General features: G+C 47.2%; 1 pseudogene; it reads right to left on the reverse strand.

The window, feature by feature from the left end:
- LOC124697699 overlaps positions 1-25,732 on the reverse strand; it is a 33,604-nt pseudogene extending 7,872 nt beyond the window's left edge.
- Between the last annotated feature and the right edge of the window lie 620 nt (positions 25,733-26,352).

A 26,352-nucleotide genomic window follows, 5' to 3' on the forward strand; every position in this document is an offset into this window, starting at 1 on the left:
CGATGACACAACTTTGATGCCCAAAAGCACATTTTTTTGTGCCAAAAGAGCAAATTTGATGTATGGCAAGCAACTTCGATATCTGACGGCCCCAACTTTGATATCTGGCGCCTGCAACTTTGATGTCAAAAGAGCAAATTTGACGCCCATGCGCAACTTTATTGTCTGAAGACACAAGTTTGAGTGTATGGGGAGTCACCAATCGAAAACTCGACTGGTTAGGCAAAACGTTTAGCTACGTCTCTTAGGGTTAGGGCTGGCGACTTGCAGGCGACTGTGCCGCCACCCGGTCGTGACCGGGAGCATCTCCGAGTATGAGAGGATCTGAGGGTTTGGAGTTGGAGTCGAAGGCTAGGAAACCAGGCGTCCGTGTTGGAATCGATCTACCGCGTTGGGAAGGGAAAGTCCGGAAGGAATACGATCGACAGGAGGGCTTCATAAAGGGGGAGCCGCCAGGCTTCGCCCAGATCAAATATCTGCTTTGTTTACCAATCCATTGTTTGATCAAGCTACATCTTCTTTCCCCACGGGTACAGCGATGGCGTCGGCGAACGATGGGGGCGATTATGGGGGATCCGGTGAGGATCCTACCCGCCCGAAGTCGGATTGCAGGCGTCCGCTGTTGCTTGAGGGAGGATCGAGAAGGTCTGATCACTACGTTGTGGAGGAGGTAAGCTCGAGCAATTGGCACCCTCCGGCTATGGAGGGCCTTGGAGCGGACGAGGAAGACCTGCTGGTGGGAGAGGTTGCTATGGAGGATGACGTTTTTTTAGAGGAGGAACCGGAGGAGACTCCAGTGCAGCCTCTGGTGCCCTGGAGGTTGATGGCAAGATATGTTGGACAAGCTTCTCCGTCAGCAGAAACTCTGAAAACACACTTCACAAAGGTCTGGAGGTTGAGGAAAGGAGCGACATTTGCCCCAATAAAGCCTAAGTGGTTCATTGTTACTTTGAATTCAGAGGGGGGTTATGATTTTGTAGTCAATGGAGGTCCCTGGACTCACCTGGGTGATGCGTTCCTTGTGCAACCTTTGAAGGGATCTGAGAGGCCATCAGAGACAGATCTCACAACACTACCAATATGGGTGAAAATGTATGATGTGCCCTGGGATAAACAAACTGAGGAGAATGGGAGGAAGTGGGGTAGCAGATTGGGCAAGGTTGATGAAGTTGATGTGGATGCGTCTAGGAAACAATTCAGAGATTTTTTGCGAGTCCGAATTCAGATCCCAATAAACAAAAGGCTGCAGACCAAATTAACCACAGGTGTCAAAGGTCAACCTGAGACACATTCGACTTTTATCTTGAGGTATGAAAGGGTGCCATATTTCTGTTTCTGGTGCGGCTTTATTAGGCATAATGATAATGTTTGTGAGAAGAAGAGGTTAGGCGTTCCCTCACTTGGTTATGATGCAAGTCTACGATGCTCACCAATGCGTAAGTTCCAGTACAGGCCTGCGGTTGCTCCACCGATGGATGGGATATCTGTGAAGAGAGGACTGGATTTCTCATCAAGTACTGGTCATTCAGATACATTGGGTAAACCTAAAGTGAGAACAAATATCAGATCAGGGATCAACCATGTAGGAGTTGGTGTCCAGAACCTATGGCTGCTAGGGACAGGAATGTAGTTTCAACAGGAGCAAGAACCCCAGCAGATGAGATGGATATATCGATGATGTTGCGTGCCTTGCACGTACAGTACCCAAGGGATACATTAACGGAGCTCCGTGAGCGCATGTACATGCAGCGAGAGGAAGCCCTTGAAACTTCGAGAGCCGTTGTGCCCGTGGTAGAGAAAGTGCAGGAGAAATTACCGACTGAAGCTGTTTTTGTCCACCCCATAGCGATGATGCATGGTCCACTGCCACCACGGAGCTCGGATATGATACCGCCACTGAGAGGCCTGAGTTCGTGGGTTGCTTCGGAAGACAGTGCTGACACAGATATGCCAGAGGTTAATTCTGTTCTTGGTAAGAGATTTGCTGACTTCTCTGAAGTATCAGCTGACTCAGAGGGTGACAGGCGTGCTCTTATAGTGCATGAGAGTCCTGGTGTAGGCTCGGCACAGAAAAGGGGTAAGGTGTGGGATGGTTTAGGAGGTGATCTGGGTGATGTGAGGATGGAAGAAGAATATGTTTTGGAGGCAACCAGCCCAGGGGCCGCAGGTCAACTGACGGGGACGCACGATGCGCCCCGTCAGGAGCAATGAATTGTCTAGGTTGGAACTGTCGGGGAGCGGGGAATAACCCGACAGTTCGAGAAATTGTTGGCCTGGTAAAGTCAACAAATGCGAAGATCGTCTTCCTCTCGGAAACTAGACAGAAAGCTGATAAAATGTGACGACTTCGTGCTCGGTTGGATTTAAGAGGGTTTGAGGGATTTGATAGTAATGGACTGAGTGGTGGCCTAGCCCTTTTCTGGAGTGAACTGATATAGAGGTGGACGTCCTTGAAGTGACTGAGAGATACATTGACGCGCATGTTCGTATGTCCTCACAAGATCCGATGTGGCGTCTCACCTGTGTCTATGGCGAACCAAGAACTGACCAAAGACAATTGTTGTGGGCAAAGTTGCAAGAGTTGAAAGCTCGATCTGACCTCCCGTGGTGTATCCTAGGCGATTTCAATGAAGCAATGTGGTGCTTTGAGCACCAGTCAAATACACCTCGTCCTGAAGGTCAGATGTAAGCCTTCCGTGAGGTTCTGGAGGTGTGTGAATTGGTCGATCTCGGATTTTCAGGTTATGCTTTCACATATGATAACAAGAGGAAGGGGAGAGCCAATGTGCAAGTGCGGTTAGACTAAGGATGACAATGGGCAGGGTATGGGCAGGGTAGTGCAATACCATACCCTACCCGTATAGTCAATGGGTACAAACTTATGCCCATACCCGTACCCATGGGCATGAAACTTTACCCATACCCATACCCGGCGGGTACCCGTACCCATTGGGTACCCGTTTGGTAGGTTACATTGTAAACAAGTCAATCATAATTTTACATTTATCGATAAGAAATTTTATTAAAAAAATTAATTATCTCAACTCAATAACAGGTAGTTGAGTACATAACAATAAACATAATATAAAAATAACATTCTCATATTCTAACTCATAAGTAAAAAAAAAAGGCGTGTCACGTATGAATTTGACAATAAATGGGCATGGTATGGGTATACCCGCGGGTACGAGGCTATACCCATGCCCTGCCCATGACTTAACGGGCAGGGTATGGGTACTACCCATGGGCATAAAAGTGTACCCATACCCTGCCCATGCGGGTACGGTACCCGCGGGTACCCGTACCCATGGGTAAAATTGCCATCCTGAGGTTAGACAGAGCTGTGGCGGATAATTCTTGGCGCAATATCTTCGCAGAGGCTAGGGTTGTTCACAAAGTGTCACCATGTTCTGACCACTCACCGATCGTTTTGGAGTGTGTGAAGGAAGATCACCAAGGTCCCAGGCCTGCTCGGCGGCAATATGAGGTGATGTGGGAACGGGATCCGAGCCTGGCAGAGAGAGTTGCGGATGCTTGGTCTGATGCTGGACCGAAGGAAAACCTTGCTGGTATTCAGAAGGGGCTTGGATGTGTCATGGGACAGCTGTAGAGGTGGAGCAAAAATAAGTTCGGCTCGATTAACAGAGAGCTGGAGAGAGCGAGAAATAAACTGGACGAACTGATGCATATGAATGCCGATCGTATGGAGATCCGAGCGGTGACGGATAACATGAATGAACTGCTATATCGTGAAAAGATGATGTGGATGCAGCGATCACGTGTTGACTGGCTACGCGAAGGCGACCGTAATACCTGTTTCTTCCATAATAAGGCAGTGTGGCGAGCGAGGAAAAACAAAGTGAAAAAATTAAAAGATGATACATCGGTTTTTCAATCTGATCAGAGGGTTTTGGGGCAGATGGCTACTGATTATTTTCGTGATTTGTTCACTGCAGATGCCACCATTAATCCTGAGCCGGTGCTTAACCTTTTTGAAGGGAAGATTACGGCAGAAATGAATGAAAAGCTGTGTGTGGAGTTCAAAGATAAGGAGATAGGAGACGCTCTTTTCCAAATTGGTCCCCTAAAAGCCCCGGGGTCTGATGGTTTCCCAGTCAGGTTTTTCCAGCATAATTGGGGTGTTCTGAAGGAAGAGATAATTGCTGCAGTTAAATAATTCTTTACGACCAGGGTAATGCCTGAGGGAATAAATGATACCGCCATTGTTCTTATACCCAAGGTGGATGAACCAGAGGTTATCTCACAGTTTAGGCCTATAAGTCTTTGTAATGTCATTTATAAGGTGCTTTTGAAATGTCTAGTAAATAGGCTACGCCCACAGTTGGATGCTATTATCTCGGAAGCTCAAAGTGTGTTTGTCCCTGGTCGCCTCATCACGGACAATGCGCTCCTGGCCTTTGAATGCATGCATTATATTCAGCAGGAACTGAATCCGGGAAAAAACTTTTGTGCTTACAAATTGGACCTATCGAAGGCATATGATCGTGTGGATTGGGTTTTCTTGGAGCAAATGATGATTAAGTTGGGCTTCTCTCATTGTTGGGTAAAGTGGATTATGACATGTGTTACCTCAGTGAGATACTTTGTAAAATTTAACGGAGTCCTTAGGCATCGTTTGCACCGTCACGTGGACTTCGGCAAGGCGACCCACTCTCCCCGTTCCTATTCCTTTTTGTGGCTGATGGTTTGGCGGCTCTACTGAAACAAGGGGTGGATGCAAATGCCATTAAGCCAGTAAAAGTGTGTCGACGAGCTCCTGGTGTGTCTCACTTATTATTTGCAGATGACACTCTCCTCTTCTTCAAGGCCACACAGCAACATGCGTCGACTATAGCGATATTATTGATGCATATTCAGCAGCGACAGGGCAACTTATTAACCGTGCCAAGTGCTCAATCTTCTTCGGTAATAGCTGTCCTAGAGGGTTGCAGCAGGAAGTCATGTAACTGCTGCAAGTGCAAGAGGGGGAGTTTGAAGAGAAGTACCTAGGGTTGTCTACACCAGAAGGGAGAATGCATAAGGGGGGATTTCAGAATTTGCAGCAACACCTAACAAAGAGAATTATGATGGGTAGCGATGGTCTGCACTCTCAAGGCGGAAAGGAGGTCCTGATCAAAGTTGTAGCTCAGTCCATCCCCACTTATATTATGAGTGTATTCAAGCTCCCTATGTCAGTCTGTGATGATCTTACCCGTATGGCCTGCAACTAATAGTGGGGTGCGAGTAATGGGAAGAGGAAAACACATTGGAGGGTCTGGGACAAGATCACTCCCCAAATCCCAGGGTGGTATTGGGTTTCGTGACTATAGAGTGTTCAATCAAGCTTTGCTAGCAAGACAAGCGTGGAGGCTCCTCACTAATCCAGACAGCTTATGCGCTAGAGTCCTAAAAGCTAAGTATTATCCGAATGGTGAGTTGCAGGACACCGTATTCTCAGCAAATGCATCGCCCGGATGGCAAGGAGTGCAGCATGGTCTGGAACTCCTTAAGAAGGGGCTAATAAAGAGAATAGGGAATGGTGTGAGCACAAGAATTTGGCGTGGTCCATGGATACCGAGGCTTCATTCCTACAAGCTAGTGTCAGTGCAAGGGAGGTGCAGGTTACGTCGAGTTTCCCAACTCCTGGACGGCCAAGGTCATTGGGATGTAACAAAATTACACAGATTCTTTCGGCAGGCGGACATTGACGCTATCAGGCTTATCAAACCCAGCTCCCGAAACCTGGATGATGTTATTGCATGGGCGCCGTCGCCGTCAGGCGTCTTCTCCGTCCGCAGTGCGTATTGGCTTAGCATGGAAGTGCTGAGTCGGCCCTACGGTGGCGCCACTAGCAGGGCACCGAATGGCCAGCGGGCCATTTGGAAGGCTCTTTGGGGGTGCCCTGCCCCTCCTAAGGTACGCGTCTTTGCCTGGAGAATTGCTACAAACTCTCTGCCCACTTGGGAGAATAAATATCGGTGTAAGGTGGAATTGTTTAACACTTGTACCGTATGTGGTGTTGAATGTGAGGATACATTCCATACATTCTGCAGGTGCCCTTCGACGCGTGCACTTTGGAGTGCCATGGAGGAGGTCTGGACCTTACCGAGTCTAGATGATGTGACGTGCTCGGACCCTGAATGGCTGCTACATATGCTTGATCATAAATCTGAAGTGGAGCGCATGATGATCCTCATGACACTATGGAGAATATGGCATGGTAGGAACGAAGTGGTGCACCATAAGCCCTTGCCGTCCATTGAGAGTTCGAAGCGCTTCCTCTGCAGCTACATGGATTCGCTGCTGATAATTCAACAAGACCCGGGTGCTGACCCTGTAAAAGGAAAATTTGTTGCTTCATATGGTCGTAGGGTCAAGGAGAAGAGTGTGCAGAGGGAGAAAGCATGTGTTCAGCAGCCTCAAAAATGGACCATTCTAGGGAGTGGAAAAAATGAAGTTGAATGTAGATGGACCGTTATGTGCATCTAATAATACGGGAGGCACAGGGATGATACTCCGTGATGAGAACGGATCGATTGTGGTTTCCACTTGCAGCTTTCTGAGTTCATGCATTAGTCCTCTGCATGCTGAAGTCGAATCCTGCCGTAGGGCATTGCCATGGCGTTGGAGTGGTGTACACTCCCCTGCTTGATTGAGATGGATTGCGTGGAGGCAGTCAGGATGATCAAGGAGCCAGGCATCGACCGTTCGCCGTTCATGGGCATCGTCCAGGAAATAAAAGAGCAAGTTGCTGCGGGGTTGATCTTAATCTTAGCCTTATTAGTCGTGATCCGAATAGAGCTAGTCATATCTTAGGAAACATTGGCCGATCTTTGTCTAGTTCTAGGCTGTGGCCAAATTCTGGTCCTGATGAAGTCCTGGAAGTTTGCCGGGCAGATTGTAATATTATGGGCTAAGTAATATAAACCCCCCTTTTGGTCGCAAAAAAAAAAGTTTGAGTGTATGGACTGCAAAAAATGTAGCTACACCGTCTAGTGAAAGTATTGATATGAAGTTTTACCTCTATTTAAAATGAATTTTCCATAAAGAGGAAATATATTAATATCAAAAGATACCAATTATATCAAGCCTCTGCAACAACGAACATCCTAATGGCAGTACGGATGCACACAACCAAAAAATAGAAAAGAAAACTAAGAAATAAAAGTCCCGCTACAACATCTCTAGCCTAGCAATAACAATACATCCACCACCAAGACAACACATGAAATACAAACTCTCCAAAACAACACCTCCAAGAAGGGAACGGTGCACCAGCGTCGTCGTCACCCGACTAAAGATCTTAGGTTTTCACCGTGAAGATAGTCCCCACTCTCAAAAATATATTTCCAACAAGGTCATTGTCGTTCACAACCAGTTAAGGACGGACCTTGGGGTTTCACCCTAAAAGGAAGGACTCTGAACTTCACCTTGCTGCCGCCTCCACTTTCATACCACTGCTATGGAGCCAGGAACACCAAACAAGTCCCTCAACAACGTGGAGACGTGAACCTCCCTTATGTAGTCCTCCAATCTGGCCTTCATGATATTCCCTTCTTCCGACTTCACCATGGACCAAAATGTCACTTGATGTCAACACATAACAGAGCTTCGCGCCACTCCCTCCAGAACCAAATGGTCGGAATAAAAGCATGGGTGCACACGACCGAATACCACCCGATCCAGCAAACTCCAGACAAAATTAAGATGCACTGTTCCATTCGCCGGCGGAGCTTTCCGGAACTCATCACTCCAGCCAGATTTAGATGGACAAGCCTCAGACAGGTCTTCATCTTCGCACAAGAGAGACCCTAGGACCACCACCATTATTCAGGTCGGGCCTCGATGTCGCCGACCATCCCAGACCAGCCGTGGCAAAGCGGTCACCAAGCGAATGGGCAACGCCTTGCAGCCGGTCGGCCCTCCACCGGTGACATCAGGATGCTCATGCCTTCCTCACCCATCACCGGCTTCCACGCATCCCCACCTCGCCACCGGGACACGGTGACAGATCAAAAGACCCACCACCATCATCCGCAGGCCGACCATCTCCAGCGAAAAAGAGGGCCGCCTCCGCCATCCAACCTAGGGTTGCTGCCCCGGGCGACCTCGTGCCACAGGAGAAGCCCAGGAGCACCACGTCGCACCGACGGCAGGCGGGGAGATGCAGCAGCGCAGATCAAGGACCTGGCCGCCACCCACTACCACCCACCACCGGCGTGTCGCAGCGTCGAGGAGCCAACGAGAGGCAGGGAGGCAGTAGCGCAGATCAAGGACCTGGCCGCCGCCCACCACCTGCCACCACCGGCGTGCCGCATCGTCGAGGAGGGTCTTGGTCACCGCCACCCAGCACAACAGGAGGAAGATCCGCCGCTGCCGTCACGCCCCACGGGCTTTGCCTGGCAGCACCACCGGCGGCGGCGGGGAGATGGGTTAGGGTTGGGGGTGCGGGAGGGGGTGCGGGAGGGAGATCTGTTTAAAATAAATGTCACAGTTTTATCTTGATTCGGATGTATGTAGACATATTATAGTGAATAGATATCCGTATATAGAAAAAATAAATGACACTTATTTTGAAAAGAAGGAAGTACGGAGTATTACTAATCTGTCTATATTCAACTAGTTAATCTGTTGACTAGCTAAACTGGTTCTAAGAGATACCCTTGCAACGTGCTAGTCAGATGTAAGAGCATCTCTAGCCGCGTTCCCCAATACGGTCTCCAAAAGGATTTGGGGCGTCTTTGGACAAAAAATCGTTCCCAGCCGCGCGCCTCAAAGGCCCTTTTTGTTTGGCGCGGCCCAATAAGGTGTCCAACGCTCCGAGCCCGTCCCCGCTACACAGGGGACGCTCCGGACATGCCGGACACAACGAAATGAGAGGCGAGGAGGCGCGGGCCTAACACGTCAGCGGCTCGGACGCTCAACTGCCGCCTACGTAGGGACGGTGCAGTTGCCGGGAAGGGGAACATAGCATTGGCAACCGCGTTGATCGACGCGCGTACCGCCGGAATGGAGCGCGAACTCGGCGGAAGGGCAACCGCCGCTCTCTTCGACTTCTGCGCCGACGTTCATCCGCGCTCAATAAGACCCCTACATAGGCGCTTTCGGATCTACCACCGGCCGCCATTCATCCAAACCTCTCACGATGAGCGACCTCTCTCAGCTTCCATCAGACACCGACAGCGAGAGCAAGCCTCCGGGATGGCACCATTGGTGGGACAGAGTTGCGACGCCTAGCAGCGGCGATGATTCCCCGCCGCCGCTAGACAGCTCGGAGGAATGGGAGGCCGTGGAGGAGGAGGCGGAGGAGGAAGGATCTGAGGAGGCGACGGCGGCGGCGGCCCGGGCGAAGGCGGAGGCGAAAGCGAAGGCCAATGCGAAGGCGAAGGCGCAGCCGGCGAGCACTGTCGACGACAAGGAGGACACAAGTTCCTCTGACGCGTCGACCGACACCGCTTCTTCGGAAGAGGTGACGAGGAGGAAGCGCCACCATGAGGATGACGAGGCGGGGCCATCAAAGTATAGTTTAATTTTTTTATGTAATTTGTTTATGTTTTTTCAAAGTTTTTATATGTAATTTGTTTATGTTGCACCGATTTGAGTATTAGTACATCAATATTAGTACATATTTTTCTTCTATCTATTAAAATAAAAATACAGTGTTTTAAAGTTTTGGGGACGCGTTTGGGGGACACGGCTGGGAAGCGACGTCCCCAAAGCGCGGTAGAAAGGAAACACGTCCCCCCAAACGATAAATCCAGCGCACTTTAAAAACCGCTTTAGAGAACGTGGCTGCAGATGCTCTAAAGCCGAGCTAATCCATCGTAACAAAATGGTGCGGCCAAAAAAGTACCGAAGTGCGAGCAGCGATCGGCGGGGAGCTGGCATGCAGAAAATCACAGCCGGACAGCCCCTGCTATTTTTGGAAACCGCGGCGTGCGACGCGTCTGACATTTCCGGTTTTGGCTGAGCGCTCGACTCGTCGGCTGGGCGCACGGGCGCCCGCTAGACTTGCCCGTTTACTTATATATCTAAAAACATATACTACTCACTAATCTCTGCGGGATTTACACTTGCCTCCACGTCGATTTCGAACACCAGCTTGGAGCTCTTCATTCGTTTTGACACTCTTATTTATCGAAACATGCTATAATCAGTCCCCTATACTTGTAGGTAACAATGGCGGTTGATCAGTCTGTGCGTTGCAGTGTCCCGACGACCATCATCGACGTGGGACCAAAGTCACAGTTTGGCACGATGATGGAGGGGTGCAACGCCAAAGACCCCATGTGCATCACGCTCCCGGTAATGCATTTGCATGGTATAAGGTCTTGCCATGTTTCTACACGTCTTTTCTTTTGAAGTAACATGATGACTATCTTTCCTTTCCGTGGCAATACACATATTAAGCTAGTACATACCTAAATGTAAAAAATAACTTCATCTAAAGCAACAAATTTTAGTAGAAATTATGCGGGTTGAACGTACACATTGAAGACTGACAATATGAAAAGCATCATCTATTTGTGATCACCAGAAAAAAAATCTTCACGAGGAAGTGCAGCATGTAATTTATGTAGAGTATTTGACTGTTCCGTATGCTTACTTGACTAAGAAACATGATTGTTTTCTGGAGTAATACTAAATCTCAATGTAGAAGTAGAAGTAGAAGTAGAGTATATCACAATTTTGAAGAAAGATCTAACTATAGAAATCTAATGAACAATTAACAGTGCATTATAACGTACTATATAAAGTACATAGAAAATAACAACAGTATGAGAAGGTACGTAACATTGACCATGGTCAATCTAGAACGTGGAGTTAAGTCATTCTTACATGGTTAATATCTGGTTTGCTCCTAAATCCAGTCAGAAGCTCTTTCATTATAACGCCCAGGCTGTATATGTCCGTCTTGAATGATACGATACCACGCTCCAAGAATTCTGGGGCGCAGTATCCACTGCATTAAAGTATGATATACCATTACATTATCTGTGGTATTGCACGCAGAGAACATTGTAAATGTTACATAAAATTGGGTTCTCCGTAAGAAATCTTACATTGTCCCTGCAAGGTTAGTCGTGACAGCATGTGTTGCTCCTTGAAGGAGTTTTGATATACCAAAATCTGTAATTTTTGGTATCATAAGATCATCAAGCAGTATGTTCGCGGGCTTCATATCCCTATGAACAATACCCTTTTCCGTGTGAAGATAAGCCAAACCGTCGCAAATTCCTTGAATTATTTTGTAGCGTGTATGCCATTCAAGTCCCCGTAGTTCATCTACATAAGTAGAAAATGTGTAAAGTCAAGAAAATGGAAAAAAAAATGCAGGAGAAAGAAACTTCACCCATGAGTTCTCATACCAGTAATATAATTGTCGAGGCTTCCATTATTCATGTACTCGAAACAAAGTAACCTTTCTTTTATATCAGCAAAAACAACTTTTTTGTTTCCTCCCGATTCTATTTGTACCACTTTTTTCTCCGTATTAGCACAGTAGCCCAGAAACCGTACTATATTTGGGTGGTTTACATCGATTAGAGATTTAGCCTCGTGATTAAATGGCCCATCTTCAATAATATGGCTATTTAAAAGCCTTTTAATAGCAACACTCCTCTTTGCTAGATCTCCCTGTAGTTTAACTTGTCTTGTTAGCACAATCCAGGGCTTTTAGAACAACACTTCAGCTCTGCTGTGAGAAAGATTGTACAACTTAATGTTACCTTGTAAACGACCCCGAATCCACCACTACCAACTTTTCTTTTATCAGCGAAATTATCGGTGATGCGTTGTAGAAGTGCCAAAGGAAGATTTGTAGGCTTCACACTTTCATCAAGTATTAGATGCTCTAGGGCACTGGAGGCAGATCCTATGTCCTCCCTAATTACAGCATGCACTTCCATTATAAAAACATAAATAAATTAATCTGTTTCTTAAACACAGCATGTTCACTGATACGCTAAGAACAAATACTTGCTTTGGTTCTTAGTTGTGAGTTGTGACTAGTTTATTCACTAAACCATACACTATTATTAGCACATATTAATAGTTTTGTTAATAACATACATTGTGGTCAATATGTATCATTACTAGCTAAGGGCATCACGTATGTATGCAAGCTGGGACCCCACTGAGCATGCTTGTGGCAAACAAAGTTCACCACTATATATGTTGCAAAAGCACACGTTAATGTAGACCCCGCGAGTCATAAAAAATAGCACATAGATTTGTAATGAAGAATACTATTTTATCACTTTGTGTACTATTCTTGGAAAGCAGTATTATTTTATTACTTGAGAGTAATCTACAAGTTTGTGAGCTGCCCACAAATCGTTTGAGCCTGTGAATTGCTTGTAGATAGACTTCACTATGTATGTTGCCATTCTTGTGGACTATTTTTTTGCTTGAGAATAGCCCTGTGGTTGACATAGGGGATGCTCTAATACCTCTTCCGCTTTGGCACACCCTCCTTCTCAAACTTAAATAGACCAATGGCTAAGATTGCTTCATACCCCTGCACGACTAATTAAGTGCATGATGGCCATTAACAAGTTCTTACTTAATTATTAACTAGCAAATTTTCCCGTGCACTTCGATGGGTTATTTTTATAGAATATAGTTTACCAATGTATGTTGAATTTCCGTTATTGAAAATTATTTTTATTACGGGACAAAGTGTTTTGGCTAGTGTCAAGAAGTACAATTAATTCTATGCTATCGTAAAGAAATGATTGTTTGGTGGCGTCTAAAATTTCGGTAGGTCGTGATCTCGTCTATCATTTGACACATATTATGTTTGTTGGTACCCGAGCGGACAGGTAAAAACACTTGACCCGCTTTCTATATGTGTGGGTGTTGCTATGGATAGGTGAAAAAAGAATCTTTTGTCTCTTTTTTCTTCATGACAACATTGGCCACTTCACTAAACCTTTTGATGAAGTCTCCAAATATCACTCTAGATTCCATCAATCTGTATTTCATCCCCTCTTGTCGCCGCCCTACGTCGCCTTGCTGGTGCAGTACAATGCACACGACGCCAACGTCTGCTAGTCGCGAGTGCCCGTCAAGACGCACATCGCCTCTGCTGATGGGCTAATCGAGCACAAAGATAGAGAAGAGGCTGAGGAGGGCCAGGAACCGACCCAGGCCAGCCTAGAGCTGATCTCGCCGATTCAGCGACGACTCGATCAGTCTGTGGAGTCCACGGATGGTGGCGCGCCGGTACCGGTGCACCTACAGACAGATCTTGGCGACGGGGCTCGGGGAGAATCGGCCGTGGAGGATCCCACGGCTGCGGGAAAGCAGAGGAACGCGGAGCTGGGAGATCATCTCGGGCTCCCGGCGGCGCAGCAGAGGCATGCCGGGCGCATGGCAGCGAAGCTCCGGCGAGTCTGCTTCACCCGATGGCCTTACAGTGTGTAGTTTTGTAGTAGTATGTAAATTGGTGGGAGGGTAAAAACGTAAAAAAACACCTGACAAAATGCACGTGCGTTGTTACGGCTTTCCAAATAATTTTGCTTTTCACATGTAAATATAATGACATACGAGGCACTCATTTTTTACTGGGCATTTGACATGGTGTTTTACTTGTGTGAAAGTGTGATTATTTTCTTGAAATCTGTCTACATTCTTTATTGGTAGGCTCGTAGGACATCCACTCGGTTAAATCTGGCAGTCAGATATCTTGGAGCTGACGCGAGAAATAGGGTGTACATGCATCATTGCATCCTATCTTTCGCTGCAGATCAATCGGGTCAGGAGAATGGAGAAATAGAGTAGCTAGCTTGGGATGCTGACGAGAGCAACAGTTGAACTGATTGATCGATGAAGTACTCGACCAGCTAGTATTTCTTTGGTCGATCATTTTTTGCAAACCACTTAACATAGGTGCCCCTGTCTCTATACGTTTGACGGAGACAGTATTTAGCTAACTTGTGCAAGCTTGTTGTGTGTCAATTTAGTCGCTACTCGCCGACCACGAAGATGCATGTCCAGTCGCGTTTAAATGCATCATCTATCAACAGGCAACCATTGTATTTAGAAACTCTTTTTGTATCATATTGTCTCAGTAAAGGAGCTGCAGACATCAATATGACCGTACAGCTAGTAAATCAATCAACATAACAAAGCAGCCGATTGAAATCAGCAAAGCAACAGCCGTAGAGATCTACGTCTCTCCCCAAAGCATCAGACATCCTCCTTTCGTCCCCGTCTGCAGTTCTGAACTATATCTGCCCACCCAAGCGATCCCCGTTCCTCTCTCTCAAATCACAGTCCACAGTGGACTCCTTCCATCCCATCCCCACGGACTTCGTCCGAAGCAGCGGCAGCAGCGCCGTTGTGCACACGCCTACTGCACCCGTCTCCTCTGCCTCCTCCCCTCTCTCCTTCGTGGCCCTCCACGACACCAGGCCAGAGACGCGCTGGCATGTCACCTTGCGCGCGCGACGGGCCTGAAGCTCCTCCGGTAATTCCTTGTAAGACAAAGTATATTTGGGGGAACCGGCACAACCCTCTAGGGGTGGCCTATCTCATATATATATGGGGTGTATACAAGATACAATACAAATCTAATACCAATATGGTATGAACACATATACAGCTACGTTACATGTCTAACACCCTCCCTCAATCTTAGCCACTTTGTAAAGCTTTCAAAAGTGTAAGATTGCGCCTGCAAGCCTCAAACTGTGGAAGAGGCAATGGCTTCGTGAAGATGTCTGCAAGTTGATCTTTAGAAGAGATGAACTTGATCCATAGATGTCGTCGTGCAACACGTTCCCTCACAAAATGATAATCCACCTCAATGTGTTTAGTCCTAGCATGAAATACTGGATTGGCTGAAAGATATGTAGCGCCAATATTATCACACCACAGGACCGGAGATCGTGGATCGAGAGACCCGCAATTCGCGAAGCAAAGATCGTACCCATATGAGCTCAGCAGGTGGCATTGGCAACAGCCTTGTATTCAGCCTCGCACTACTACGAGATACGGTGGCTTGTTTCCGAGCACTCCAGGCGATCAGATTAGAGCCAAAGAATACAGCATAGCCCCCCGTGGATCGTCTGTCATCCGGACTACCAGCCCAGTCCGCATCAGAGTAGACAGAAAGGACCCCAGAAGGATTCGGCCGGATATGAAGACCAAACGACAAGGTAGACTGCACATAGCGAAGAATGCGCTTAACCGCAGCCCAATGAGTGTCGCGTGGTGTATGGAGATACTGACAAACCCTGTTGACAGCATAAGAAATATCCGGTCGAGTAATGGTCAAATACTGAAGACCACCAACAATACTCCTGTACTCAGTAGCCTCATCAGAAGTCAGCAAGGTACCATCAACCGCTGTAATCTTCTCAGTAGAGGACATAGGTGTAGCCGTGGGTTTACACTTAAGCATACCAGCTCGGCGCAAAATATCCAGGGAGTACTTCTTCTGAGTCATGAGCAAACCAGAACCATGTGTCGCCACTTCCAAGCCAAGAAAGTAATGAAGAGTACCCAGGTCCTTGACAGCTAAATCTTTCCCAAGCGAAGCAATGAGAGCATCCGCAGCCAAGGTAGAGAGCTGATTAAGATAATATCATCAACATAGACCAAAAAATACATAGTAACCTTGGTCGTCTGGAGAAGAAATAGAGATGAATCAGCTGTAGAGGGCACAAAACCATGAGCACGAAGAGCTGAACCAAGACGAGCATGCCAAGCACGAGGCGCTTGCTTCAGACCATAGAGAGCTTTAGTGAGGCGACATATGTGAGAGGGACGATCAGGATCAACAAAACCAGGAGGCTGGCGCATATAAACCTCTTCCTCTAGCAAACCATGAAGAAAGGCATTCTGTACATCAAGCTGACGAAGAGACCAACCACGAGTAACTGCAATCGACAGAAGAAGGCGAATAGTAGTAGGTTTGACCACAGGGCTGAAGGTGTCTTCATAGTCAAGACCAAACCGCTGGCGAAATCCTCTAGCCACAAGTCGTGCTTTGTAGCGCTCAATGGATCCATCGGAATGCTTCTTCACTTTGAACACCCATTTGGAATCAATGATATTAACACGAGGTGGCGGAGGAACAAGGGTCCAGGTGTCGTTACGCAGCCAAGGCCTCGATATTCCTGTTCCATAGCCTCGTCGCCAATGTGGGATGCTCATGGCAGCTTGATATGTACGTGGCTCAGCGAGATGGATCAGCTAGTGCAGCAGACATACGAGCAAGCATACCAGGCGACAGTCCCATCAGTGCGCTCCAAGGGTCGAAAGATACCACTGTGACTGCGCGTATGAGGCCGCGAAACCGACGGAGCAACAGGTGCAGTGGATGTCGGTGGAGGAGCCGGAGCAGGGCTGGGCGACGGCGAAGGACTAGGCGACGGGCTGTGCGATGCCGGCGAGGCTGGTGAGGCGCGAGGCGACGCCGGCGAGGCCGGTGAGGCGCGAGGCGACGCAGGGGCAGACGACGGCGGAGACTGCGTGGCCACACGGTCAGGCTCTGCATGGGCATGTGCAGCAGTATCTATGGCATGATCAGCAGGAGGCGGGGACACTGGCGAGCGCGGGCGCCCAGTAGCCAGGGACGGGGCGGGCGGGCGATCGTCGTGTGCATGGCGGGCACGAGCGTCGAGGCCATGCACGGGCGCGTGATCGACGTCGGGCGAGGGCGAGCACGAACGATCGTCATCAGGGGAAGCACGGCGTGCACGGGCATCGAGGCCAGGCACACGATCGTCATCAGGGGAATCCTCAAGAAGTTCCAAGCGAGCTCCACGACCAACACCTGTACCATGGTTAGGCAACAACAAGGGAGAATATGCAACATCCCCAAATTGGTCAGCAGTGACAGAAGATGAATGCAGCGGTGGTATAGTGGACACTGGGAGGCTTAAAAAGGGAAAAGAATTCTCATCGAAAATAACATCCCGAGATATGTAGACACGATTCGTGGGAACATGAAGGCATTTGTACCCTTTGTGAAGAGCACTATAGCCAAGAAAAACACATTTTTTAGAGCGATACTCCAACTTACGTTTATTGTATGGGCGCAAATGGGGCCAACACGCACAGCCAAAGACCTTAAAGAAGGTGTAATCTGGCAGTTCGTTAAGAAGGAGCTCAAGTGGAGTTTTCATGTTTAACACACGAGTAGGAGTACGATTGATGAGAAAGCAAGCGGTAGAAAAAGCATCACTCCAGAATCTAAAGGGGACAGATGCATGGGCCAAAAGGGTAAGACCAGTTTCAACGATATGCCTATGCTTACGGTCAACGGAACCATTCTGCACGATGAGTATGAGGGCATGATAAACGATGAGAAATCCCAAGCTTCTGAAAGAAAGAGTTGAGGTTGCGATACTCGCCCCCCCAATCCGACTGAACATGAACTATTTTGTGCTTGAGAAGACGTTCAACATGCGTCTGAAATTGAGTGAAAATACTAAACACATCAGATTTGCGCTTAATAAGATAAAGCCAAGTAAAGCGACTATAAGCATCGATGAAACTGACATAATATCTGTGACCCTAACAGAGGTTTGAGCAGGACCCCATACATCTGAAAACACAAGTTCTAGAGGACTATTAATTTCTCGAGTAGACTCAGAAAAAGGAAGCTGATGACTTTTGCCTTGCTGACAGGCATCACACACTGCTAAATCTTTATTGCTAGACAAGCTAGGTAACTCATGACGACTCAAGACATGGCGAACGATAGGAGTGGCAGGATGCCCAAGGCGAGCATGCCACTGCGACGGAGAGACTCTGACTCCACTGAACACCTGGGGAGCGCCCGGAGGATCCACACGATATAGTCCATGACACAGCTGCCCACTAAGAAGAACGTCCCTCGTAGCTCGGTCCTTAACAAAAAGATCAAACGGGTGAAACTCACAGAAAACATTATTATCATAGGTGAGCTTGGGAACAGAGAGCAAATTGCGTGTGACGAAGGAACATGAAGAACATTGTTGAGATGAAGGTGTCTGGATGGATGACGAGTGAGAAGGGATGCTTGACCAATATGAGAGATATGCATACCTGCTCCGTTTGCTGTGTGGACCTTGTCAGAGCCATGGTAGGTGTCGCGAGTGTGAAGCTTGTTCAGCTCGCTGGTGAGATGATCCGTAGCCCCGGTGTCCATGTACCAGGAAGGGTCGACGGAGTAGGACTGGGTCTGTCCTTGCTGGCCCGAAGGAGAGGGCCGATCGGCCATGGCGGCCTGGCGCGCATTGTTGCGCGTATCCTTGCCATCGTTCCCAATGCCAAGGAAACTCCGCTGAAAGCGGCGGTGGCACTTAGACGCAAGGTGACCATCACGGCCACAGAGCTGACAGGTGCGCTGGTTACGCCCGCCTCCATAGCCAGGGGACGATGCAGGGGCCGGAGGCGAGGGTGCAGGGGGCTTGCCCTGGGTGGGCGTCGACGGGTTGCGCGCACCTCCTTTGTGCGCGACATTCGCCGATGGGTCAGAGTGGGCGCCGCCACTCCGACGGCCAGGACGAGCCTCGACGCGCTGCTCAGTGCGGAGAAGCTTCGCATAAAGCACATGAGCGGGGCATGGGTGTGGTGCGATCTTCCATCACTTCGACCAAGCCATCATACTCCTCATCGAGTCCGTTCACAATGTAGGAGTTGAACTCTGAATCGGAGAGGGGCTGACCGATGGAAGCAAGCGTGTCAGCGAGCCCGCGCACTTTGTTGTAGTAGTCCTTGGCGCTCATGTCTAGCTTCTCGCACTCGCCGAGTTCACGACGAAGAGAGTTGGCACGCGCCCGGGATTGAGCGAGAAGCTCGCCTCCAAAGTCTTCCGTGCCTCGCACGAGGTAGCGGCAAAAACCACCATCCCAGCGACGGACGGCGAGATAGACCCCTGGATGGAGGAGAGGTTAGCTTGATCCTGCGCTGTCCACACACGGTGAGCCGGATTCACCACCGGGCCGTGCACGCTATCAATGAGCGCGGGAGGGCAGGGTAGGGTACCATCAACGTAACCCATCAAGTAGTGGCTCCGGAGTAGCGGAAGAACCTGCGCACGCCAAAAAATATAATTGTCGGGCGTGAGCTTGATGGTGATATGATTGCCGAAGTGGTAGGGCGGCGGCAGCGTGGCGAGCACATCCATGGCAGAGGGCGCCGAGGGTGGCGGCACGAAGGCAGGCACCGGTGGCGCGACAGCCGTGGTCGCAGTGGTGGCACCGGTCGTGACTGCTGGGGCCACAGCGGCGGCACCGGTCGAGGCGGTGTGCTGGACGAGCTGCTGCGAGGTGGAGATGGGCGCCGTGATGAAGGAGCCGACACTGACCGTCCCGATCGGAGACGTAGAGGCAGCGGCGGCGTGGTCGAGCGGCTTGTTGAGGAGGGCCGCCAGACTGGCCGGGAGATGCCCGGCGGAGGAGGAGGAGAGGCCTGCGGAGGCACTCGTGTCCATGGCGCCGGCGATGGCGGAAGCGAGGTAGCAGCAGGCGACGGCTGCGAGGAGGCAGACGACGGCGGCGGCTAGGTTTAGGGTTTGGGATCGACTCGGCGTGATACCATGTAAGACAAAGTATATTTGGGGGAACCGGCACAACCCTCTAGGGGTGGCCTATCTCATATATATATATGGGGTGTATACAAGATACAATACAACTCTAATACCAATATGGTATGAACACATATACAGCTACGTTACATGTCTAACATTCCTTATCTCCCCCGGCCTCACCTGCTTCACCACATCCCTGCAGCACCCGGCTCCATCCCTGCCGCCACTCAACGGATTACGACAGAAGGTTTGAGAGGAGGGTTCTGGGCAGCGGCGCCGCGCCGAAGAAGACATTGCCGGGCTTGATTTGGTCCTACTCCGGCGCGCTGGTGTCCAAATCCAGGAGATGGGGATCAGGCGGCATCATACGGGAGACGTCATCGAGATCGCGGTCGGCGTGTCTGGTAAAATCGGACAAGTTCGGGAACGGGGCGGACGACGTATAATAAGGACTGCGGGTTCGTTTCTAGATTTATGAGGGCCCAAAGTAAAAAACTGCCGACGACCTACGACCTACCAAACCGAGCATAGTAGGACTCAGTAGGTGGGGGCTAGCAGTATCAATCCACGGCCGCCAGAGCATAGTTTTGCAGGGATGGCGTATATAGGGCTTGGATACGGGCTAGGTGGGAGTGGGACAACGTAATTAGTGAATTAATCTAAAGACCATCTTATTCTTCTAAATTTTGGGGAGGGTGTGTACCTAGCAGGGCTCGATGCAATGCTAATACTAGAGTGCACTTGCACCAGGACAATTATGCATCAGAAATTCAACACAAGAGGCCATCTTACCTTTCTATGGAAGCCATACCAACTAAAATATCAGAACATCCTTCCTCCTACACAGAAAAGATCTATCAACAATTAGTTCTTTTAAATTATCTGTAGCATGAGAGAGCTTATCATATTTTTTTCGATAAAGGATGGGAGAGCTTATCATATAAATGTTTATCTTTAATGTCCTAATAAGCCAGATATCAATAATCCTAAGAGCATGTACAATGGTTCATACGGAAAATATTAGTACAAATGAATTCGTGTGAACTTGCTGGGCTTTATTAATTTAAAGTCAGGCACCTAGTGCCTTTTATCTAAAAAAAATATGAGTAGAAGAAACTTGTTATATAACATAGTAACTTGTAGTGGGGAGTGGTGTTTTGGCACCCGGGAGCATATGCTCCCGGTTTCAAAACTTCGTTTTTCTCCGGTGCAAGGAGCATATGCTCCCATGTGCTGAATTGAATTTCTACTTGTAGTGCTATTTCTATCGGGCTTTCTCCTTTTCAAGAGACAACTTTCTTAATCCGTTACTAATTTTTTTTGTAGTACCATTTTATAGTATTTGGTCTGGTAGTATACGTCTCGTGCTGCTAGAGATGCTCTTACGTAGTGTGCACATATAATTCATGGGTAACACATAGTAAATTCGTACCTCTTTGATTTCGTCTCCCTTAGGCCGGAAATAGACACCGATTGCGTCAATCACGTCTCCAGCATTGACAAAGAAACCAACAATACTACCATCGTTCCGCAACGGACTTCGGAAACGAGTCCCCCCTCCATTTCCAAATGGTCCATAGCTACGGGTATTGGTGACAAATAGAAGTGATGTTACAACGTCGGAATAGTTGGAGTTCCGACCAATTGTTCCAGAAACTTCACGCAAAAATTCTGATCGGCCAAGAAGAATCTACAAGTGAAGAAAATTTATTATAAACTAGATATTTGGACAAAGTGGTAGTCTGAACATTGATAAACAAAATAAATATAAATGACATCCATATGTGCTGCATTTTTTTTGACTTAAAACAATGTTTGAATTGAGTTTGAGTTGAATACAATGCATCACCACATTAAAATGCTAGTCATACGATTCAGCAAAAACCATAGAACGATGGTAGCACCAACAGGGAAGTATATATTTCAGAAGGGCTCATTAAACCACATATACTGTTCTCATGGAAATATGTCTCCTTATATAATGTTAGTTTGGTTTCAAAACAGAGTGCATCCTACGAAAGAATGCCCACTACTTCTTTCTTGCAAAGGAGAAAGCAGAAAGTTAATTGTCTCACTTAGACCTGAAACATAAAATATATTTACATTGGCGATGAACATGCTGTATTTTTCATAATTTTTTTCTACAATATCGATATATTATAAAATTTTAGTTCAAATCAATTACAATAATTGATGGTTATGCTAACTAGTTACTCATAAATATGTAATAGTGTAATGGGACGTACATATGTACATACATGGTTGACAAAAAAAAATAGTAATAATTATACTCACTGTATGTGGGTTCCCGTCGAGTGGCTCACCGGACCCTCCCCATGGACCGGCGGTCTGCTGTTGTCCATCACAATCATTGTATGTAAACGTTAGTGAATTGATTACCATACTACTATGAACTACCACACTTATCAACCGGCAGGGTAACACATCCACGTCACTAGGGCTCCCAGAATCACCACCCCATGGTCCAATTTTTGTAATCGAATCCTGAATGCAATTTTCGTTATCGAAGTCAGAAAATATATAGTCTGCAGACAAATAAAACAAACAAAATTCATTTCAAACATATTGGCACCTGTTCTTTCATTGTTTCCCTCTCGGGTCTCACATAAATACCAATTGCGTAGACCACACTCTCCGCACGGGCGAAAAACCCAACAATGCTGCCATTGCTAATCACTGGACTACGGAAATGATTTCCTCCTCCTCCTCCAAAAGGTCCATATCGACGAGCATTTGTGATAAATGTAACAGACATTACAACGTCTGAAGAATATTGGGTAGAGAAACCAGTAGTTCCTGAAACTTCGGTCAGAAACTCTGAGGGCCCTAGCTGAATCTATAAGGGAAGGATAAAAAAAGATTTCAGTCCATATATTCTTATACCCAGAATTCGCTAGGCACATGCATGCCTCCTTCCATGAAATATAATTTGAGTTACATTTACAAACCGTGTCAAAACTCCCATAAGAAAAGCCTTTGGAAGCTCCCCATGGACCTGCATGGTGCTGCTTTCCATGGTCGCCACTGTATGAAAACGCAAGTGAATGTATCACCTCTCCACTACGTACTGTGATGCTATTCAGGCGTAGAGGTGGTGATACCATAATGTCCTTAGAGTTTCCCTTATGTCCACCCCATGGCCCTATCTTTGTAATACATGCCTAGTAAAAAAACGCATTGGGGCATAACATTAGAAGGAGAAATAAAAGTTCAATATGTATATGTAGTAGTCATTAAAGCATGTTTAGATTTAATTTAACTAAGTAATTCCTTCATTCCTAAATAGAAAACATGAGGGATTCCAGTTTAAACTCTAAAAACATCTTATATTTAGGAATAGTTACATCTACCTTAGAATCTGATTGGTTGGTTATTTGGTGGAAAACATCACGATCATTAAATTATGCAACATTCAGCATATGTTTGGACATTAAGATTTCGTAAAAGAACTCTCTATACTTATTCATTTTTGTAAGGAAAATGGCAAATCACTAAGATAGAAAAGACAAAACAAGTGTGTTTTAGGTGCAAAAGAAATATGTCAGCAATTAAATTTCAGTCTAAGTAAGCTACTAAGCTCACCCCATCAAGCTCCATTATACCACCTTCCATGTTCACCTCATCAACCTCCTTTATATCACCTTCCACGTTTTGACGAGCAGCCACATCGTTGTCCTGCAAATTCCAACCATCAGTAACATGATAGTAAACATGTTCAAAAACAGGCTAGCTAGAAGTTATGGTTTCCGTTTTATATGATTTGAGTAAATAAGGCAAAGCTCAGCATATGTTGGACATTAAGCGTTGGTAAAAAACCTCTCTCTATTTATATATTTTTGCGGAAAAAGTGACAGTTGTTGTCCCAAATCACTTACACAGAAAAAGGCAAAACAAATATGTTTTTTGTACAAACGGCAATATGTTAGCAATTAAATTTCGGTGGCATAAGCTACTAAACTCACCTCATCAACCTTCTTTATATCACCTTCCACGTTCACCTCATCAACATCCTTTCTATCACGTTCCACGTTTGGGCGAGCAGCCCCATCGTTGTCCTGAAAAGTCCAACCATGCATCCGTACAATCACATTAAACGTGTTCAAAGGCAAGCCAGCTATCAGTATTGGTTTCCGTTTTATATGATTTGTATAAATTATGCAAAGCTAGTATATGTTGGACATTAAGCTAAGGTAAAACAACTCTCTCTGTTTATATATTTTTGCAGGGAAAATGCAGTGCTGTCCCAAATCACTTAGATATAAAAAGGCAAAACAAGTATGTTTTATGTACAAATGGCAATATGTTAGCAACTAAATTTAGGTCTCATAAGCTACTAAACTCACCTCATCATCCTCCTTTATATCACCTTCAACGTTCACCTCATCAACCTTCTTTATATCACGTTCCATGATGGGGCGGGGCCCATCGTTGTCCTGCAAAGTCCAACCATCAGTATCATCACAGTAAACATGTTCAAAAACAAGCCAGCTATCAGTTATAATTTCCGGTTTATTTGATTTGTATAAATTATGCAAAGCTCGTCATATGTTGGACATTAAGCATAGGAAAAACAACTCTATATATATTCATTTTCGCGGTAAAAATGACACCGCTATTCCAAATTACTAAGATAGTAAGGAAAAACAAGTATGTTTTATGTACAAAGGGCAATATGTTAGCAACTAAATTTTGGTCTCATATAAGCTACTAAACTCACCTCATCAACCTCCCTTATATCACCTTCCACGTTCACCTCATCAACCTCCTTTATATCATGTTCCATGACGGTGCGGGGCCCATCGTTGTCCTGCAAAGTCCAACAATCAGTATCATCACAGTAAATATGTTCAAAAACAAGCCAGCTATCAGTTATAATTTCGGGTTTATATGATTTGTATAAATTATGCAAAGCTTAGCATATGTTGGACATTAAGCATAGGTAAAACAACTCTATATAAATTTATTTTCGCGGTAAAAATGACGCTGCTATTCCAAATCACTAAGATAGAAAAAGGCAAAACAAGTATGTTTTATGTACAAATGGAAATATGCTAGCAATCAAATTTCGGTCTCATAAGCTACTAAGCTCACCTCATCAAGCTCCTTTATATCACCTTCCATGTTGACCTCATCAAGCTCGTTTATATCCCCTTCCACATTTGGGCGAGCAGCCGCATTGTAATCCTGTAAAGTCCAACCATCCGTATGATCACAGTAAATGTTGGTGCTAGCTCTCTCTCTCACGGAACAAGGTGGAAAAAGAAGAAACGGAGGAAACAGCAAAGAAATTTTCTCCAGCGACGAACGCATCCGGCCGCGCATACGGCGTTCTTTTCTTCAGCTCAAACTTCTCCCTGTGTTACAATCAATACAAGGAGCTTTATAGGCCGAGCAAGGCACATACGAAGCTCCTGCCCAAGCACACCACGCGCCCTCACGCCTCCACGATCCGCTAGCTTGTCCTGGCCACACGCACGACGCGCACATATGCGTTTGAGGCGGCTGCTCCAACAGCTCTAAACGGCCCCCTACTGCATGCTACATACAGAAACTACACAAGCACATACTCACACACACGCGACACACGCGCTGGTCGACGTCCACGTGGCTTATTTCTAACATTTTTCCCCTAAGCCACAACCTCGCCGCCCATCCTGACGTACAGGACACCGGCTACTCATTGACCGTCGCGGGGAATGCTCCTCTTTGTCCCCAGCGACACAAGTCGAAGCTTGTTATCCAGCGACGCAAGCCATCTTCTTCCTTAACGACACACGCCGAGCTCCTCCGGCGACACACGCCGCAGCTTCTTATCCAGCGACACATGCCATCTTCTTCCTCAACGACACACGCCGAGTTCCTCCAGAGACACACGCCGAACCGGCCCTCCGGGAACACCGTCTTCTTCACAATCATCCTGCGGCCGTACGCATGAAGATCAGATCTTCTTGTACGGGAGCCACATGCTCATCCGTGAGACCTGGACGCCGGTGAGCACATCACACCCGGCCATAGCTAGGGCCCAGCCTCCGCATCCGTCCGACACGCCTCCATAGCCGCCTCACCATGGTCGTCGTGCCGCACCTCTGCGGCTGCTGCGCCCACCGCACGAATGGCGTCACAGCATGTCACGGCCGCGTCCGCCTTGCTCGCCACGGAATTACCGCGCACCATGGCCACCATCGCCTTGAGGCTCTGATACCAATTGTTGGCGTTAGCTCTAGCTAGCTCTCTCTCACACATGGACCAAGGTGGAAGAAAAGGAAACATATGAGACAACAAAGAAATTTTCTCCAGCGCGCCTCCGGCCGCGCATACGGCCTCCCTCCTTACAAGTAATACAAAGAAGACACAGCAACACACTACGCGCACTCACGCGTCCACAATCCGCTCATCCTGGCCGCACGCAGGACCCGCACATACGCGTTTGACACGCTGCTGCTCCAACAGCTCCAAACGGCCCCCTACTGCATGGTACATACAAAAACTACACGAGCACAGACTCACACACACGCGACGCCCGCGCTGGTCAACGCCGACGTGGCATATTTCTAACAGTAAATATGTTCAAAAAACAAGCCAGCTATTAGTTATGATTTCCGTTTAATATGATTTTAATTTGATTCCGATCAACCAAGATTCGAAAATGTATGTTGTTCCAACGAACTCGTGGGTGCATGGACCTAGTGTAATTGGAATTTTCTTTATATTAATATATTTCACCGCACATAGATAAAATTATAAGAAAACAGTGTAAAGATAAAACAACGTAGTGCAGAATGTAATGTTGTTGATAAGAAAGC

This window comes from Lolium rigidum, chromosome 3 (assembly GCF_022539505.1).
Source record: "Lolium rigidum isolate FL_2022 chromosome 3, APGP_CSIRO_Lrig_0.1, whole genome shotgun sequence".
NCBI lineage: Eukaryota > Viridiplantae > Streptophyta > Magnoliopsida > Poales > Poaceae > Lolium > Lolium rigidum.